This window comes from Typopeltis vanoorti, chromosome 2, assembly GCF_054136105.1.
Source record: "Typopeltis vanoorti isolate ZY-2024b chromosome 2, IOZ_Tvanoo_1.0, whole genome shotgun sequence".
In the NCBI taxonomy this organism is placed as follows: domain Eukaryota; kingdom Metazoa; phylum Arthropoda; class Arachnida; order Uropygi; family Thelyphonidae; genus Typopeltis; species Typopeltis vanoorti.
The window spans coordinates 184,389,419-184,403,819 of NC_143550.1; the positions used below are offsets into that span (position 1 = coordinate 184,389,419).

Below are 14,401 nucleotides of genomic sequence, written 5' to 3' on the forward strand. Positions count from 1 at the left end.
AAGCATTCGGTGTTTTAAAGTAGGCCAAGAAAGCGTTGAATATCTTTTCAACGCTTTCTTGGCCTACTTTCACAAGTGTGTGTGTGTATTTCTATATTTATTGTGTATAACTTTTGTACAGTTCATGTTCCCTTCATATTTTACTTATTGTATAATGGATTTACTGCATTTAAGCTGTTCTCATTTGTCAAGTATCCTAATTTGTTGTAAATAATGTTGTAGCAATTGCTTACTGTGCCACTTATGTTTGAATACGAAAGACATAAATAAATATTAAATTAGCATATCAAACACAAATATTAACATATATTACTAAACACACATATTGTCAGCTACTAAGGTTATTACTAAATATGCAGGAATATCAAATCAGATCAGGAATATCATCGTTCAAACATCAGAATGGAAAACGAGTACAATTGTTGCAACAGCCAGCAGAAATGATATGAAAACGCCGATATTGCTATAAGAGATAGAGAGAACATGTCGTAAGAACAAGTCCAACATGCAAATAATCCTGTTGACCAGACGGTATACTATACTAGCAAAATCCCGTAGGCTCGAAGACTTACCAGTAAACCACATCTACGAAAAATAATCCTGTAAAAATGAAAAATCACATCATAGACAACGATGCAAACTTACGATATGACTTAAAACCTGCTTTTTGATTAAATAATATAATATAATAGGAAGGAAGCTGTGCACTGCTTCCCCCTCCAAAAATTTCTCTCACCCCCTCTCTCTTTTGGGATTTTGCGCTTTGAAGAAACAATTTTCCATTGAGTTTCAGTATTAAACTAAAGATATGGTAGGCCCTTCTCATACCAGACCTTATCAAAGGCCTTGGCAACATCCAAAAATACTACAACAACAGCATTTCATATCAACATATTCAACACACATCATTGATATATTATATTGGTGTTTAAAGAAAACTTAAATATTTGATGAAATACTTTTGAAATTAACAAATAATTGTATTACATAAAATACATAATATATGTTGCTATTTTATTTTATAAGCAGAGTCGAAAATTTCTTAGGATTCTAATTAGATATCGTTTCATATTTCAGAATGAAAGAAAGAACTAATAATAATTAAAGTCTCGCTGAATTCATGGAAACTTCATTTCTATGAATTTATTGCTTGTAAAAAAGAAAGATTTATAGTGGTACTCTATTTTTGAAAGACCAGGAAGAAGTTTTTTTTTAAAAAAAAGGTTTTAGGTGTCATTAGATTATTGAGGTCGAATCTGATCTGACAGATACATGATAATTGTTAACATTGAATACTCTTTAGCCTCTGTATTGTATAGGTTGAAGGTCATGAGTGGCTGCGCGTGAGTATATTATGAGTGCTATTTCGCACTTTTGTTGCTGTCAGTTTGGTTTAACACGTGTTATGTAAAGATTTGGGATATTTGACCTGCGAAGGTCGCGGCAAAGCTGACAGATACTTGCCTATTTTGTAACAAAAATTTTTATTTCCTCCTCCCTCCCGACAGAACAGACAAACCGTCTTGATAATGCATGCAATTAACGAGCAAGAAATATCGTTCAGTGTGTGTGGTTTATGGTGGAGTGCACATAACATGAGCAATGTATGTGCATTGCTCATGTTATGCAACACTTGAACGATCAATACGCCATTGATCGTTCAAGTGTTGCAAAGCGCAGAACGATCTCCCACGAGAGTTCTGGGTTCAGGGGAAAGTCACATGCAATGGGAGTAACAACATCAATGTTACAGTAAATTGTAAATTTGTGTCCTGCAGCAAACTGATTAGCTAAAAGAAAATGGACATCAGAAGGAAGAGGACTACGAGAAAGGGAAAAAAAAAGAGAATTGGAGGCGCCGGGTATCGATCCCGGCACCTCTCGCATGCTTAGCGAGCGCTCTACCATCTGAGCTACGCCCCCCTTCTGGTACCACTCCTAACATATCTTTATTCATTTCGAGTGTCTCTCATGGCCATGCTCTATATCTTACTTGACCACTTTTTTTCTTTTCCTTCGTTTTCTTAGCATAATGATTTCTTCAGTGTTCATATTTCGCTTATCTGCAAAACAGTTGGAGGGAGGCTTTGGGGTTGTTAATAATAATATTACCACTTGGTGGCACTCATTTGGAGGATCAAACGGACAACAATATATAGTTAATTTTTTTTTTACTTTTTACCGAATTGTAAGTTAGTTTAGTAAATGGCAATCATGTCGAACATTGCTCCTCCGTTTCTTGTTGTAGTAATCACCTCACTGATTTAAATGACCTGATTAAGGTTTTTAAATTCAAGAGCCATAACCCGAGTGTTTATAATTCAGAAGCAAAAGGGACAGAGAGATGCGGGTGGGAGTTCATTATTTACGTAATCATTGGCGCATGCGCTAATTACAACTTTTCTGGACCTTTCAAGAGCACCCACTCTTATATAAGAAAAGTATTTTGCTGTTGTTGGCGCGTGTGTATTTGAGTTGGGTGAAAGGAATGCTTGGAGGCAAATTGGCTCGGAAGGCGAAAGGAAAAACCGAATAATATTTAATGATGAAATCCTTGACTCCAAACCCTGTACAGTTTTTAGGTGAAGAGTTTTAATGAGATGGACAACATAATAATATAATACAATAATGATGCAAAACACTTGAAAATAGAAAACATTAAAAAGTAAATACATATAATATAACATAACATAATTCAAGTGTCATAATACAGACAGTGATAGGTCAAAGAAACGACTTACGACTAAAAAACAGAAAATGGAAATAAACCTGAAAGAACTGTACGAAGTGTTAATCAAGGAAGCAGCCAGGACTGGTTGCTACAAAAATACAGATGAAGGCCACACCTTACTATAAAATTAAATGACTGTGTCTATGAAGACACACATATGAAAAATACTTGAAACATAATATATAATGATTAGATTAACCTGTTATAATATAGTTTAAAATAAATATCAACGTTATTTAGTGTCACGAAGCAGTATAAAAAAAGTGTACGTAATCATTTGTAATGCACTGTTAAAAAGCAGAAGCGTCATTCGAACTTAATGGCGAAGAAGCGACGCATAGGAACACTAAGGTATTGGGGCAGCTGCCGATGACGGAATTAGAAGGGTGCCACTGACAGGATTTTTTTAACAGTTGTCCGAATTGTCTCATTGGGGAAAAAAAATGGGTGGCAACTCTGCCACGGACATCATTAATCCATCCACGCTACTTTCTCTCCTCCGTAAAATGCACGCATGCCTGATCGAGAATGCATGCAGTGAACGAGCGAGAATATCTCGCAGTGTGTGTGTGTGTGTGTGTGTGTGTGTGTGTATACAGGGCCAATTTTATCATTAGGCGAACCTAGGCAATCGCCTAGGGGGCGCTAAGACTTCGGGGCTTATGTTTGTGTGAGTATGACAAAATATATATAGAGAGAGACAATGTATAGAGGCGCATAAATTTTCTTTGCCTAGGGGCATCAGATACTTTCGGATCGGCCCTGTGTGTGTGTGTGTGTGTGTGTGTGTGTGTGTGTGTGTGTGTGTGTGTGTGTGTGTGTGTGTGTGTGTGTGTGTGTGTGTGTGTGTGTGTGTGTGTTTAGCAGATGGTGGAGTGCAGATGATGGACAGCCACGCACACCATGGTTCGTTCAGTGTTTGGTAGTGCAGAACGGCTTCCGGCAGTGAGTCCCGGGACAAGGTGCAGGTCTCACCACTGGTTAACTACAGTATCGTTCTTCATTTGTAGATGAGACCTGCACCTGGTCCAGGGACTCACTGCGCAGGCCGTTCTGCACTACCAAACACTGAACGCTCGCGCGAGCTCTTTGAAAATGTTTCTCCAATTTGCGAGCCCCTTGTTCTTCTTGTTTAATAATCTTGTAGAACTAGAAAATACCACCGCGGAATGTATACATGCTTACATATATACATACACACACACACACACACACACACATATATATATATATATATATATATATATATATATATATATATATATATATATATATATATATATATATATATATATATATATATATATATATATATATATATATATATATATATATATATATATATATATATATATATATATATATATATATATATATATAGTTACACTTATATTAGCCTTATATATATTACACTTAGCATTAGACGATTCGATAAAAAACATTAAAGAAATAAATCATTTTGAAATATTTATGAATAAAGTATATGCCTTTTATCATCAATCACCAAAAAAATCAACGAAAATTAAATACGATTGCGAAAGACCTTGGTATCGAAATTTTAAAGATCGGCGGTTTGTTTGGACCACGATGGGTAGCTTGCAGTTTACGAACGGCTCTTGCTTTGTGGAGCAATTACCCAGCTTTATGCAAGCATTTTGCATCGATCGAACGATAAATAGAAGGGCTTTTTAAACTGACTTCTCAATTTGGAATTTTTAAAAGATCTAGCATTAATGATTGATATCCTACAGGAGTTATCATATCTGTCAGAAGCTTTACAAAGTCGCAACATAAGTATTATAAGGGCTAAGTTAGACATTTTTTTTTTTTTTTTTTTGCTCGACGATGCGAGCCCTTTGTTAAAATTTCCTTAGCTCACCACTATAGTTAACTATAACTTTGTAACCTACAATAAGCTGATTAACTTTAAGATAGCACTAGGGAGGAGATTAAGAGGGGGAAAAAAAAGTGGACATCGATCTCGCTACCTCTCGCATGCTAAGCGAGCGCCCTACCATCTGAGCTTCGTCCCCTTGTGAAAGCTTTTCTCCCTATTAACAGTTTTTATCACGTTTTCCAGCTGACCATGCTCTAATTTATATCATGCCTGACCATGTTTTCTTCAGGGTTCTGATTTCACATATGTTTTAAAAGTTGAGTGCAGTCGCTAATAAAAACGCCAGCTGATGGTACTGGTTAAAGATGAACAAATGCTATGCTTTTTATGAAATTATTTTTATCAAATTATAAAATATATGTCTGATTTTATTTTATTTTGTTTTACTGAGCTCTAAGTGAGTTGGATAATATGTAATTGTGCCAAACTGGTTTTCTGTGTCTCTACGGTCTAATGGTCTTAGCTCTCCCCACCCTTCTTCTGTTGCAGTAACAGCCTCATTATTTTTAAAATAAAAAAATAAAATAAAATAAAAAACTGATTAGGATTTAAATGTCATAGTATCAGAGTTCAAAATTCAGAAGAGAGAGAGAGAGAGAGAGAGAGAGAGAGAGAGAGAGAGAGAGAGAGAGAGAGAGAGAGAGAGCGAACCAATTGTCATTATGAAATAGTCTGCATTCCCAGACGAGGTCATATTTCTTAACATGACTTGATTTCTTCACATAAAAATATCAAAAAGAAATGTGATCGCATTACTAAAGCCTTATAAGTTATAAAAATTACTTTTCTGGGTCGGATCTTCCTTTGGCTTCCTTCCAGCTGTTGTTTCGGGGATGAACTGTTGTGCCTCTTTCAGTAATTCCACAAACCCGAAAGATCTGGTTAGCTCCTGAAGGTGTCGCCTTGCAATGTGATGATAAACTTGAAAGCTTTGTCCGGTGGGAGGGAGTTCATGTCCTAGTTTTTGTTCTAACTTTCAGCTGGTGGGACCTCGGCTGGGTTGAAGAGAGCTGAGATTTCAGAAGAGATATTTCAGCTGGATAAGGCAGGGGCGATGTACCAGTTTTATAACATGCGTTATAACCCTTGTTGTTGTTTGGATTTACGGCCAAAGCAACAGGCCACGAGGATTACGTCTGTAAGTCGCATGAGTTGTTTATGACCGAATTGCTTATTAAGGGAAGAAACCCGAATTTACGAGAGGAAAGCCCACGCACTTTCGTATGTGGCTATCTAACGCACCTTCATATGAAGAGACAACTTGTAAAGAAATCATCTGCTCTCATAACGTAACTCTCATGTGCAGAATTCATGAGTGAACACCATTTTTTGATGTCCCAAACGATTATCGCATTATTATATGTATGCATAAGTTACCCTCAGCCTTGTGGCTGGTGGGTAACTTATGCATGCAAACTAGGGAGAGGATTATTGCCGTGCGTGTTCAAGGGACAGGTTTGCCTGTTTTGTGGGATGAAAACCCCGAGTTACAGAGAGAAAAAAACCCTCCACACCGTATGAGACCGGCTAACTCACCTTTAGTCGAAAGAGACCAGAACAGAGGTTACTCACGTCATGGACGGGAATCGAACCCAGGTCATTCTGACCAAAGAGCTTCGTCTATACCGACTGAACTAAGGAGACTCCATTATATATAATATATTATGTATAATTATATACAGTATATACTGTTATATACTGTATATATATAAGAGCCTCGATAACACAGACGGTAACGACGATGTTCTTTGGTTGGAATAAGCAAGGTTCGCATCCTGCTGAAGGTGAGTTAGCTGATTTCACGCGTTATTGGTTTCACTTGGAAATGCGGGGTTCTATTCCTCAAGACTGATCAGCGAATAGACACAAATTACTAGAAGACATTGCAGATAGCATTCGCCACCCTATCGTAGTAATATTGGGTTTCTATGACGTCACATTACTTGGCCGTGATGGCCACTGAAATAGTCGATCAGTGGTGTAGAATGCAGGATTTTTTTTTTATCCCAGAAAGAAAAAAAACTTAAAAACCGTGGCGTTAATAACAAGTATAATATTATACAACATAATATTCAACTATAATATAAATACGTAACAAAATGTAGAATAACAACCGCTAAGTCCGTATAACGTATAATTAGTCAGCCTGGTTGGCCGAGTGGTTAGCCTGTCCGCTCTCCAGCCAAAAGGCTGCAGGCTCGAATCCCGCTGTGGGCATGGATGTTCGTGATTGTCTGTGAAAATACTAGTGGTGGTGGTCGGTGGTAGATGGCGTTGGTGGAGTTGCGGTCAGTTGGTGGGTTGAATGGGGGAGACAGAGCTGTAGAGTAGAGGTGCCCTCCCTCGATGAGTCTTTGTCCTCCCTGCAGGTGTCAAATAATAATAATAATAATAATAATAATAATACAACTGGCACGCTGCATAATGGGGACAGGTGTGTCGATGCATTCTAATTGCCTTTGTGTCATACATTCAGGAAAGTGCTGTCAGATTGAAACAATGTCGAAAGGTGTTGTAGAAGGAATGAAATAAGACGAAGGAACTTTTAATTTGTGAGCTAGGAGTTGAATTATCACAGCTGCCCTCTATAGAAATGGAATGAACACAATCCGAGAACGTCGGGGAAACTACTGATGCTAAATCAGAAAAATTGCAAAGAGAATATCGGAAATGCCTGCAGCAAAAACTGAATTTAGTGAACGAAGAAGACAGACAGAGAGAGAGAGAGAGAAAGAAGGAGAGAGAGAGAGAGGGAGAGAGAGGTAGGTGGTTATTATTCAGTAATTATTTGCATCCGCGCGAATTGCAACTTTTAAAAATACCAACTCATTCATAAGATAAGAAAAAAAATTCTACGTTGGAGGACGGTTGGACACAAAGAGGGTCATGAATTGCTTGATGGTAAACTGACTCAATGGAGCGAAAGGAAAGAACTAATTTCTGGAATGTTGAGGAGAAGGAGACGCTCGCAGTATACTTGTGACGAGAGAAAGTTACAACTGTGAGAAATAAGAGAAATTTAGAACTTTCCCAAGAAGAGAACTCACGGTAAAAGATTTTGATATTGTTGTGATGCATCCAGAAGAATGAGTGCTTCACAGTATCCGGCCAACCTCTTAACTGGCAATATCTTCTTCATTCTCACTCAAGTAGAGTCGCTGCAGCGGATCAACCGCCTCCATGCAGTTCTGTCCAAGACCATTTTCTCCTCTGGTCCAAGGTCTTGAAGGACCTCGCTCAAGTTGTCCAGCCATCGTGGTTTAGGTCTCTCATTACTTCTTTCGCCAGGTGGCTTCATCTGCAGCACTCTCCTTCTCGCATAACTCTCATCTCGTCGCATAATATGACCGAACTACTTCAGCCTTGATTCCCAAATCTTCCCACATACTTGGATTACCTTCATTAATCGGTGAGTTTTTGATCTTGTCCAATCTTCTTCCACTACTTCCAAGTCTCAGCATTCTCATTTCAGCTCCATCATTCTCTTTTCCCATCTCTTGGTCATCTGCTGTCTAACTGCTATACATCAGTGCAAGTCTTACTACCATTTTGTAAATCTTTCCTTTTAATTTTCTAGATATTTTTGAATCACACGAGATGCCTGAAACCTTTTCCATTTTATCCTCCCCGATGAATTCGCCTATTGAGTTCTTGAGTCCAGATATCTATCATTTTGGACACATGATCCTAAATATATGAACCTAGACACTTGTTGCATGTCTCTTCCCTGCAATGTTATACTTCCTGTTGCTTCACTACAAAACCTGTACTCTGTCTTATTTCTACTGATCCACAAACCATAATCTTCGAGAGCTTTTCTCCATTGTTCAAGTTTTTCTTCTGCTTCCTGCTCAGACTGTGTGCAGATCACCACAGCATCGGCAAACATCATTTTCCAGGGTGATTCAGTTCTTACTGTTTCTGTCAACACATCCAAGAGCATAACGGATAAGAAGAATTGGCTCAAAGCTGACCCTTGATGAACCCCAACTTTTACTAAGAATGCCTCAGTGGTATCTGCTCCACATCTCATTCTTGTTTTACTGCCATCATACATGTCTTGTATAAGATGTACCTACTTTCCTGGGATCATTTTCTTCCTCATACTTCTACATATCTCTTTTCTTGGCACTCTATCAAAGGCCTTTTCCAAATCGATGAAGACCAGAAAAAGTTACTCTCCTAGTACCGTACCTTTCTATGAGCTATCTTAGAGCAAAGATGGCATCAACTGTTCCACGGCAATATCTACAGTCTACTTAAATATAAAGAGCCAATCGGCTTCATTTCGGCGATAAAAACATTATTTAAATTAAGGGGATATTAAATCCCACATTGTTTTAAAACCGAATAAGAAACTCAAAGATTGGAATCAGAGAGTTTCATGCCGAATATAGTATAAAAAATTATAAAAGTATCGGCAACTAATGCAAGTAGCGTGAGCTAATGCAAGTAGTCCTAGTACGTAGTACAAACTCGGGCAACTCGCAGCAAAGGTGGTAAAGTTCTGATCGCTATTCTTGGTGTTTTCCATAATGTAAAAACACATTTCCTAGGAAATGTATGCTGTTATAACATTATGATGGGAGGTCACTACCCAGACCGGTTTCAGCCTTTATTGAGGCTTCATCAGTGAGTAGCTAGACCAAATTAATACCAAAAGGTATAGCGAAAAGAACTTTTATACTCTGCTATACGAGTTGTCAAAAAGTGCTGCGAGTTGCTCGAGTTTGTACTACATACTAGGACAACTTGAATTAGCTCACGCTAGTAAGCTTTTATAGTCTATTATACTATATTCGGCATGAAACTCTCTGATTCCAATCTTTGAGTTTCTTATTTTTCTGTTTTAAAACAATGTGGGATTTAATATCCCCTTAATTTAAATAATCTACAGTCTAGTTTGAAATGTCGCGATAAGTGAACACCAGTGGTACACCCAGAGGGGGGGAGGGACAAGGGCCTGTCCCCCCAAAGAAAAAGAAAAAAAAAACACTAGTTCCAAAATTCTTTTCGTAATTAATAAAATTCATTCATAGGTCGTATGCGATGCGTGCTGTGTATTTTCAAATCGTCTACTCCAAGGTTTCCCAAACCGTGTTCAGCGGAAGGTGAATAAGTGTTCCGCGAGAAGTTCTCCTGGAATTTGTCATTTTAGTTTTCCAAGCATTTTTCACGAATAAATATTTTATTTTATAGTGGAAATATTCTGAGGAGAATAATATTCGTGAATATGTCGAAAAGCTCAGACCCAGAATGCCTAATAACATCTGTGTATCGTTAATTTTCACACATCGAAATCTTTCAACAATCGGGAAAGAGAATACCGCTGTTCATGACCGGCCATAAAAATTGCCTGCACGCGAATTACAACAATGGGCGGCGTATCCTCTGTTCACAAAATTGAAAGAAATAACATCTGTTGCAAATTTTAGTGACCAATCAGCAAGGAAATATAAAGAAAATTATTTTTTCACTGAAATTGAAGATCAAAGTAGTCTGTATCCGGTTCTCAAATCTAGTGGTACTGAATACTTTCTTCGCAAGTTCGTATTGTAGGGTGAAAGTTTCGAAATCGTAGTGCCGTGATTTTTTTAAAAAGTAATAGGCCTGCAGATTTAAATTTTAATATGAATAAGAGACAAGGGACTTTGTTTAATTTTGGTGTTAAGAAATCTGTTATTGAAGGTGTTTGTGACGCAACAGATAGTGATTCATCCACCTCCAGCCTACAAAGCGATCTCCAGGATGTACAAAAGGAGGGGAAAACTATCAGCACACAGGAGAAAACATAAAATATTATGTTTCGTATAATGAAATATATAATTAATTTTTATATATATAAGTAGAATGAAATTTTAATAAAATTCTGATATGATATTACTGTTTCATAAATTCTGTGCTATTTTTTAAGTTACTTTTTACGTTATATTTACGTATACTGTATTTATTTAAACATATTTTTTTTTTTTCCTACAAAATTCTAAACAGATTATCGCATTAAATCTTGGTGTGTGCTCGACTGTGCTACATAACGAATCTAAGGAATCAAACGATCGATCCAAGATTAATGTGCATTGTGTATTTTGAGCAGACTGGCTTTTCTTGAGTATTATTTGATTTAATAATAGCAATTTAATGATAAAAAATAAAAAACCTAATAAGTATACTGCTCTGTAACAGTGATATATCTTTTTGCAAATGAGAATAGTACTTCAATAATAATATACATTTACAATAGCCTCTCTTAAAGGTGGCTTCCGCTTTCTCATTTCTGAGAGATTCACTTATTGTCTAGGAATTATTATTATTATTATTATTATTATTATTGCTACCTCCAAAGAGTCCAAAAACTCACCGCTGGAGGGTGCTCCACTTCACACAACCAGCCGTCTACAGAACTTCTCCTCCAACTACATACAGCGCCATCTATCGCCACTAATTGTACATTTTGTCTGTTAACTGCGTGTGTACTCCCTTTCAATTGAAAACCAGGAGAATCGAACTAGGTCTTTCCAATCAGAGAACGCAATGTCTCGTCGTTATTCCAAATGCTCTACAGAAGCACTTTAATAATAATAAAATCAGTCGGGAGAATTGTAATCAGTCCTTGTTTTTAAGACCGACCATCTATTTGCAGTCTGTCTGTGGCTTCTTTCCGGGGAAAACGGATGGCACATACTCGCATAGTTTGTTATTTTGCTGTTACAACAATTTTTTATTGTGGAGGAGGGGAGAGGGTTAAAGCTCGAGGAGTTTTTGATTTTTTCTGCAGAGCATCCTTTAACTAATATTCCCACTTGTTTTAATAGGCCTTGCTTGCGTGATCTTTTTGTTAGGGCTGTCTCTTAAGTCGGTTGAACCCAGTCGGACCACTCTCTCTCTCCAGGATCTCTCTCTCAAATTAAAATAAATCAAATTATATCTAAGATCTAACAGGCTCCAAGGCGGACTTAATAGTCTAGCAAAAATATGATGAAGCAAGAAGTTTAAAATGGTGAAAGATTTGGAACAAAGAGCAAGAAAGTTTTCTTTATAATTATAGTAAAACCCCTTTTTTACACTTTTCAGGGGACTGATGGAAAAAAGTGCAAATAGCAGGAAATGTAAAAAAAAAAACATTAAAAAAAGGCTAAAAGATGACTTCCTGCTAGTATGTGAGTCTACATACTAAATTACAAAATTTAATAACTGAAAATAAAAATTTTCAGTTATTAAATTTGCAATTACTTACATTTATCTATTTAAAAAAATCTTTAATTGCTGATTGTTTTTTCGTTTTTTTTTTTTTTTGACTTAGTGCCATATTGCTTTGTATTGAGTTGAATGGTTGACCTGTTTTTTTACTATCGTGTTCAAAGTGGACACGGAGAGTCCAAGATCTTATGCTAAATGCACACGTGTTTCGGCATGCCAATTTACACGTCAGAATTGCCATCTTTTCTTCTACTTTTCTATTTTTCTTCTATTTTCTGTCTTTTTTCTCCATGTTACTAACATGGATAATCCACCACCCCAACTTGAAAGCAACTTTCACACGCTAAATTACGTTGCAGAAATTCTGCAATATCAATTCGTACCGATTGAAAAATCACGGTATCGCTCATCACTACAGTACTGCTGCATGCGCGCAAGTCACCGTGATGGCGGAAACGAAACTACAGCCGAAAGCAACGCCACCTGAGAACAGAAATGCGCAGATTTCCGCTGAAATGGATTCGAAAATCGGTATTTCCACCGAGAAAAAAAACGCAAATCACGGGAATTAATGTCCACGTCAAGTTGTTAATGGCGGGAAAACAATACATCGTGAGAATAGGTCTTAAGACCGGACCAACAGAAAATGACGTAAATGTCAGGAAAACATAAATTGCGGGAACGTAAAAACGGGGTTTTACTGTAGTTTCTTTTTTGTAATTTCATTTTTAGCACTGCTTAATAGCATATATTTCCGATATTGCCGACCTGGTTGGCCGTGTGGTTAGCAAAAGGCTGCAGGTTCGAATCCCGCTGTGGGCACGGATGTTTGTGATTGTCTCTGAAAATATTAGTGGGGTGGTGGGCGGTAGATGGCGCTTGTGTAGATGACGATGTTAGCTGCGCCTCGCTGCAGTTGGTGAATTGATAATAATAATATCAGTTCACAAATTTAATTATCCTAAATGAAGGGTCGCATTGATATTATTATTCCAGTTGGACCCAGCATTTGTTAAGATCAGGTCTGTTTCTTTCTTTCTTTCTTTCTTTCTAGTGCATTTCTTCTTTGGTAGTTTGAATATTCTTATCTGAAGTTCAACAAACTGTTTTGCGTGTTGACAAATATTTTTAATCTGATTACGAAAATGAAAACAGGTGGTCTGTTACCAACAATCTTGCAGGCCTCGTTGGCCGAGTGCATCCGCCAGTGTACATGGCCAATGTATCCGCTCTCCAACGAATTGTCTGCGGGTTTAAAACCCCACCAGGATATGGATATTTTGATTGTCTTCACTCCCAATTGCTCTTTGGGAGTCATTCACTCCAGAAGCCAGAATGACCACCAAACGGGTGATCACTTATGTAAGAGATGTCAAATGTGAAAAAAAAAAAAAAAAAAACAAATTAACAATCTTTAAGTAACACACAAATTTAACTTTCCATACTCCCGACTGGGTATCCTCGTGAATGCGACACATCACTGCTAGCATTTCATATTCAGTGAGTGTTTATTGAGATTTGCCACGTGACTTATATGTTGACTCATTTCAGAGTTGCTCACTCGATTTCCACGAGTGTGCGTGCGCGTGCGTGTGTGTGTTAATTCTGTACGACAGCAGAATTTCCGTCGTTTTACTTACGTTCAACAAACATAAGTGAAACAGAAGGGAGGAAAGAACAAATATAACGTCTTCTCATCTACACTCGCTTTTGGAGGCTCTGTGTACATGAAGGTAATTCATCGTCGCAATAAATTTGGTTATAATCATTGGTTATAATATTATTTCTCAGGTTTTAATCAGATCATACTACTAAAACACTCTTAACAATGTCAATCCATCTACATCTTAGTTGTCCTCTGATTCTTTTCCCTATAAAAGAAAATTCAAACAAAATATAATTTCTTGTCAAAATTAAGTTCCTTCTATTTTTGTTTCCAACACTTAGTTTGTTAATCTTTCCTCTTATTCCATTACAGTGATCACACTGCCTTAGATCCACTTACACATTTTTTAATGTAAATTTCATCGTGCCATCCCAGAATGCATTAGCAATAGTACCTTTGGTTGGCTGAAGGTAAAATGAACCAGAAAACCTGCTCAACCAAACACGCAGCATGTTCAACCACTTCAGGCCTCAGCAAAGGTTTCACATTGGACGATCTTTCACCTAAAGCATTCACAAGCAATCATGCCATTGTCCCGATGGAATTCAAACCTACAGCTTGTTGGTTGAAAAGCGGTGACACCAAAGCAGGCTGACGATCATTAATAATATCAAGTTCTTTAAAGGAACTTCTCCTAAATCTTTCTTCGACCGATTTCCGAGTTACTCGATTCTGGTAGAGGCAAGTAGGGATTTTCTTTCAGGGAACTCAGGTTCAACATCACAAAAAAAAAAAAAAAAAAAATCGCCGTTAGATCTCACACTAACTCAGACAATAATATGTAGTGTTAAGGCTAAGAACAAGGAGATGGTGGCAGTTGTCTGCAGTACTATCCTCCCCGGAGGTATGCCATTTAAAATCGTGATAGCTTTGGACCAGCTATTCCATTATCGGCTCGAGGTGGAGTCTA

At 37.4% G+C, this 14,401-nt stretch overlaps 1 non-coding gene across 1 annotated transcript; it reads right to left on the minus strand.

Moving 5' to 3' along the window:
* Positions 1-1,850: 1,850 nt before the first annotated feature.
* Positions 1,851-1,923, minus strand: TRNAA-AGC (transfer RNA alanine (anticodon AGC)). Its single transcript has one exon. It is a non-coding gene; the product is annotated as a tRNA-Ala (tRNA).
* Between the last annotated feature and the right edge of the window lie 12,478 nt (positions 1,924-14,401).